Source organism: Oncorhynchus kisutch, linkage group LG23 (assembly GCF_002021735.2).
Source record: "Oncorhynchus kisutch isolate 150728-3 linkage group LG23, Okis_V2, whole genome shotgun sequence".
NCBI lineage: Eukaryota > Metazoa > Chordata > Actinopteri > Salmoniformes > Salmonidae > Oncorhynchus > Oncorhynchus kisutch.
In genome coordinates this window covers 30,180,117-30,186,116 of record NC_034196.2, presented here as the reverse complement: position 1 = coordinate 30,186,116, position 6,000 = coordinate 30,180,117, and positions in this window count along the sequence as shown.

Below are 6,000 nucleotides of genomic sequence, written 5' to 3'. Positions count from 1 at the left end.
AAACACTTATAAATTAGATTTTTGGAACAACTTCGAAATTTGACTTTTTAGAAACATGAATGTCAAATTCTGTTGTGAGACTTTGAGAGCTTGTTGTATAAATCATATGCATTTAACGCTGAGAATGTCAATGTGGGACTTTTGCAGCTTCATAGTGTGAACCCAAACCAGAGAGCACCCTATAGGTGATAGATGCTGTACCTCTAACCTACAAGCACAAAATGTGCAAAGTTCTGTTTTTTATAAATAAAAAGGTGTTAATGAGATATTTCCGCATAATTAAAAAAATATCTTTAGACTCTAGAGAATTCTTGCAGTGACATCCAAGAAAAGACATGACACATGTCACATGTCCCCCTCTAATTGGGCATCATACTTAGTTTGTCCTTTTCCCACCTGCGATGTGGGATATTGTTTTGTGTTAGTACCTATGTGCGCTACGTATTGCACGTTCGTTATATCTTTGTTGTTTTTGGAAGTTTCACTATTAATAAAATGTGGAACTCTACTCACGCTGGGCCTTGGTCCAATTATTTATACAACGATTGTGACAGAATATCCCACCAAGTAAGGACCAAGCAGCGTACCCAGGAGGTTAAGGAGAGTTGGTCATGGGAGGAGATATTAGGTGGATGCGAGACCCTTCTTTGGCGGGAGACGCCAAGGAGTAAAGGAGGACAGCGAGGACGACGGGGTCCCCGGCCACAAACAGCCCAAGGGTAACCCCAAGATTCTTTGGGGGGGGTGCACAAGGGGCGGTCGGCCGAGGTGAGAGTCAGAGACCGTCTGGGAGTCGATGGAGCAATTTGAGGAGGAGAGAGATGTTGGCTAGGAGTATGCTGCAGTGCAGGCTTTTAGGGGATCGTGTCATCAGACCGGTGAAACCTGTACCGGCTCCACGCACCAGGCCTCCAGTGTGCCTTCCCAGCCCGGTACGTACTGTGCCGGCTCCCCGCACTCGCCCTGAAGAGTGTGTCATCAGTCCGGTGAAACCTGAGCCGGCTCCACGCACCAGGCCTCCATTGCGCCTTCCCAGCCCGGTACGTCTTGTGCCGGCTCCCCGCACTCGTCCCCCAGTGCGTGTGTACAGCCGGGAACCTCCAGCGACGGTATACAGCCCGGAACCTCCAGCGACGGTCCACAGTCCAGAGCTTTCAGTGACAGTCCACGGCCCAGAGCTTTCAGTGACGGTCCACGGCCCAGCGCTTTCAGTGACGGTCCACGGCCCAGCGCTTTCAGTGACGGTCCACGGCCCAGAGCTTTCAGTGACGGTCCACGGCCCAGAGCTTTCAGTGACGGTCTAAGGCCCGGAGCTTCCTGTGCCGGTGCCATGGCCGGAGCCTTCCACTGCGCCGATCCCCAGTCCAGGCACGGTGTCCAGTCCCGCTCCATGGCCGGAGCCTTCCTCTGCCCCGTTGCCCTGTCCGGTGTTCAGCCCGGATTCATGGCCAGATCCGCGGTCTGAGCGGGTGCTACGTCCCGCACCGGAGCCACCACCGACGCTAGTTGCCCTGTCACGCCCTGATCATAGAGAGCCCTCGGGGTTCTCTATGGTGTTTTAGGTCAGGGGGGTTCTAGGTATTGTGTTTCTATGTTGGTGTGTGAGTATAGTTCCCAATTGGAGGCAGCTGGTTATCGTTGCCTCTAATTGGGCATCATACTTTGTTTGTCCTTTTCCCACCTGCGATGTGGGATATTGTTTTGTGTTAGTACCTATGTGAGCTACGTATTGCACGTTCGTTATATCTTTGTTGTTTTTGGAAGTTTCACAATTAATAAAATGTGGAACTCTACTCACGCTGGGCCTTGATCCAATTATTTATACAACAATCGTGACACCCAATGCTTCACACTGAAGCTTGAAACACATAAGACAATGCTTCACACAGCATTCATTGATGTTACGAATCCCTTTTGGCCCGACAGTCTAGGGGGGATGGTAATGATACCCGTAAAATAACTCACGCAAATTCTAATAGTGACAAAGTAAAAGTGAGAACGAAATAACTACGACAACTGAAATCTACCGTCAAACTCAAGGTTTATTTGTAAACACACGGTAATGGGGGGAGCAGGAAAAGGGGCTGAGCTGGACCCAAGGAAAGAAACAATAAGTATTCAAAACCCCCCTAAGCTAGACTAGCCTACTTTAACAACAGCTAACTAACTAACCAAAAATACAGTGGGTGGTCCGCCCAGTTCTAACTAGTGTATTTAACAAAGTCTACCTACGGGTAGTGTATGCCCATGGGCGACTTGTCTTGGTTTCCCCTTTTCCCATCAGCAATCAAACACAAACACCATAACCAAAACAATACTCACAGGTGATGACAAAGTGCTATGGAGGTGCTCAAACAAAAGAGAGGTTAATACACAAAGAGAGAGTGAAACACAGAGACCTACAGACATGGCATTTACAGAGAGATTGAGCTCTAGAGCAAACAACTGACAGGGTTTTTAAACCAAGGGAAAGGAACTGTGATTGGGTAGGAAACAGGAGGAGGTGTGTCTTCTGATTGATGATTGGTGACTGATTGGGGAGTGATGATTTTCACCTGTGAGGGGAGAAGGAGAGAAAAGAACACAGGATACACACACAGGATACTGGTATCCGTAACAATTGACAAGAGTTATTGTAAAGACTGAGCCTTCTGTGACAGATCTGTTGTTGATGAAAACTGGAAGGAAGAAACACAAAGTCCTGTGATACTGATCTGCCTGTTAATAACATATGCCCTATTCTCACCTGTAGTATCAACCCATAGAGATAGGATATTGAATCTTTCAACAATGTTTAAAAAATGTATGTTATGCACTGAAAGTAGCATGCACACTACAGACTTTATACAGATTTTTCCAGATTTCTGCACATTTTAGCACTGTCACATTAATGCCCCATATCTTTTCCCTGCCCGATTAGAATGCTGAATTCTGTAGAGGGGCGCTGTAGGTTTTTATTAAAGTCCTCACCTCTTGGCCTGCTCCTCTCCTCAATAATTTGTACCTTTGACGATTTATCACTCAACACTGAGGTGAAAGAGTGAGTCTCTTTCATCCATGGCACCCTAAACCCACATGTCCCCATTACATCACTGTAACTCTCTTCTCAATCTCCCTCTCTTCCTCAGTCTTCCTCTCCCTCCCTCCATCTCTCACCCCCTCCCTCCCTCTCTGTCTCCCTCTCTTTCTCTCTCTCCACCTCTCATTGGCTGAGGCAATGGCATCAGCTCGTTGACATAACACCCCTGAGGCTAAGCCTATCGGAGTTCAATTGCAAAATAATCTAGATACAGTACTTTTCAGACACAGAAAGAAAATGAGTGATATATGATTATTATATATATTTAAATTTAATTTATTTTTCGGTCTCACTTGACGGACTGTTGAGATGAGGAGAGATGAGGAGGGATGGGGAGAGACGGAGAGAGAGAGATAGGGAGATGAGGAGAGTGTTAGAGAGAGAGAAACAATCCAGAAAAGAGCCGTTAAATTCTACAACCACCTAAAAGGAAGCAAATCCCAAACCTTCCATAACAAAGCCATCACCTACTGAGAGATGAACCTGGAGAAGAGTCCACTAAGCAAGCTGCTCCTGGGGCTCTGTTCACAAACACAAACGAAATCATGAGAAAACAAAAGATAATTACTTGACACATTGGAAATAATCACAAATAAAGACTGAGCAAACTTGAATGCTATTTGGCCCTAAACAGAGAGTACGCAGTGGCAGAATACCTGACCGCTGTGACTGACCCAAACTTAAGGAAAGCTTTGACTATGTACAGAGTCAGTGAGCATAGCCCACAAAATGAGGTGGAAACTGAGCTCCACTTCCTAACCACCTGCCAAATGTATGACCATATTAGAGACACATATTTTCATCAGATTACACAGACCCACAAATATGTTTATTTATTTTCCCTCTTGCACTTTATCTATTTGGACATCGTTACAACACTTATAGACATATGACATTTGAAATGTCTTTATTCTTTTTGTACTTTTGTGAGTGTAATGTTTACTGTAAAAATGTGTATTGTTTATTGCACTTTTGTTTACTATCTATTTCACTTGCTTTGTCATTGTAAACATATGTTTCCCATGACAATAAAGCCCTTAAATTGAATTGAATTGAAAGAAAGACAATTAAGCTCCAAAGTAAGCTTTGACAATATGTATATTGTTACGTCATGCCAATAAAGCAAATTGAATTTAATTTAATTTAATTGAGTTGTATTTAATTGAATTGAGAGAGAGAGAGAGAGAGAGATGAGGAGAAAGAGAGACAGAGAGAGAGAGAGGGAGCAAGAGATGAGGATAGAGAGAGTGCAGGATGAGGAGAGAGAGAGGCGAGAGAAAGGAGAGAGAGAGAGAGAGAGAGAGAGAGAGAGAGTGAGTGAGAGAGAGGTTTTGAGAGTTCATTCTGTGCTCTGATGGTTTGTATCACACATGACACCCCTGACCCCATCCCAGGTTACCTGCACCTGTCCACTGACCCCACTCTGGTGAGGGCTCGTGTCACGGCTCCTAAGTTCCAATTACAGATCTAAGTGTGTGTGTGTGTGCACGTGCGTGTTTGTGTGTGTATGTACGTGTGTGTTGACTGTCTGTCTGTGTGAGTGCTCCTATCTGGTTAGGTTAGTATTTCTACTGGACTCCTGTATGAGTGGAAAGCCCACGAAGCATCAGGCTTCAGGGTTCTGCTCTGTACCATAACTGTTTTGTGTTAAAAGTCTCTGTACTGTACATTATTTCAAGGCAACCAAGGTAGCACATGTCCATACATGGAGCGGAGAGAGATCAATTCAGTTTTATTCTAAGATGACGCATTGGGGAAAAGTCAGCAAAAAAACATTCTAAATATTTACTCAAAACAACACAGTTAGCTGTCAGAGGGACGACAGAGAAAGAACCCATCCACCTGCTGTCCACCAACATCCCCTGTCTCCTAGCAACCACATCTCCATTGTTCATTCTTAACCAGTGATCTCAAACAGGTATTTGTTTTACAGTTTAGTCAAGAGAGTCAGTCCAAATAAGACACTGCTCCAGTCAATTAGCTGAGAGGTTTCTATGGGTCTTCCTGCCACATAATGGTACCCTGTTAGAGTATCCGGAGGGGAAAGTTATCACCCATGATCGCGACAGTGGAGCCCATAGATAACATTACTCACAATGGAGCTATTCATGACAGAGTTCTGCTTCTACCGGCTGCCGGACTCAAGCTATGAGTCATTTGACTTCATCTTGAGTCATTTAGTGTTTTTTCTTTTTATGGACTCGGGGGAGCTGAAGGTCGAGAGCCATGCGTCCTCTGAAATATGACCTGACCTGTAGTGTTAACCCATCAGGATCCACCTTGGAGTCCATTGAACTCTCACAGGTACATCCATTAATATTCTAATTATACTGCTACATTATGTTTTAAATAACGGTAATGGATAATAAATGGCTTACAGTTTTGGAAGATTGTACCTTTTTCGTAAGAAGAGAAAATACCCTTTGGTTTTCGGTAAGCTGCCTGCTGAAAGGAATCCCCTACTTTCTTAGATCTTATCGCTCTGTAAATCCAGCTCTGGTTGAGAGAACCCTTTAGGGAACACTTTGCACCCTGCCTCCCTGACTCTAGAAACTCCCAAATGATTCTATAGATTGAAACTAGTTCAGTAGAGTTTGCCCTCTCCCATTCTCTCTCTGGAGCACAGAACTGAGACAGGTGCAAAAACAGGTAATGTGACTCGAGACGTTGCTAAATGCAGGACTCTCTGTGCTCCGTTGTCAGTGAATGCACGATTAAAATCTGCAAACTGTGGACAAATGAATTGTATTATTGAAAGTGTACGGCAGTATTAGCTATTCTTGTCAAAAGGTCTATCGGTTTTAAGTCAGGAAATGTGTACTTTTCCACCAAAAATATTTGCAATATTTTTTTATCATTATTTTATGTTGTTGCCACAACAGCGGCGATGGGTAACAACTGAGCAGGAGCGCCCTCGTAGG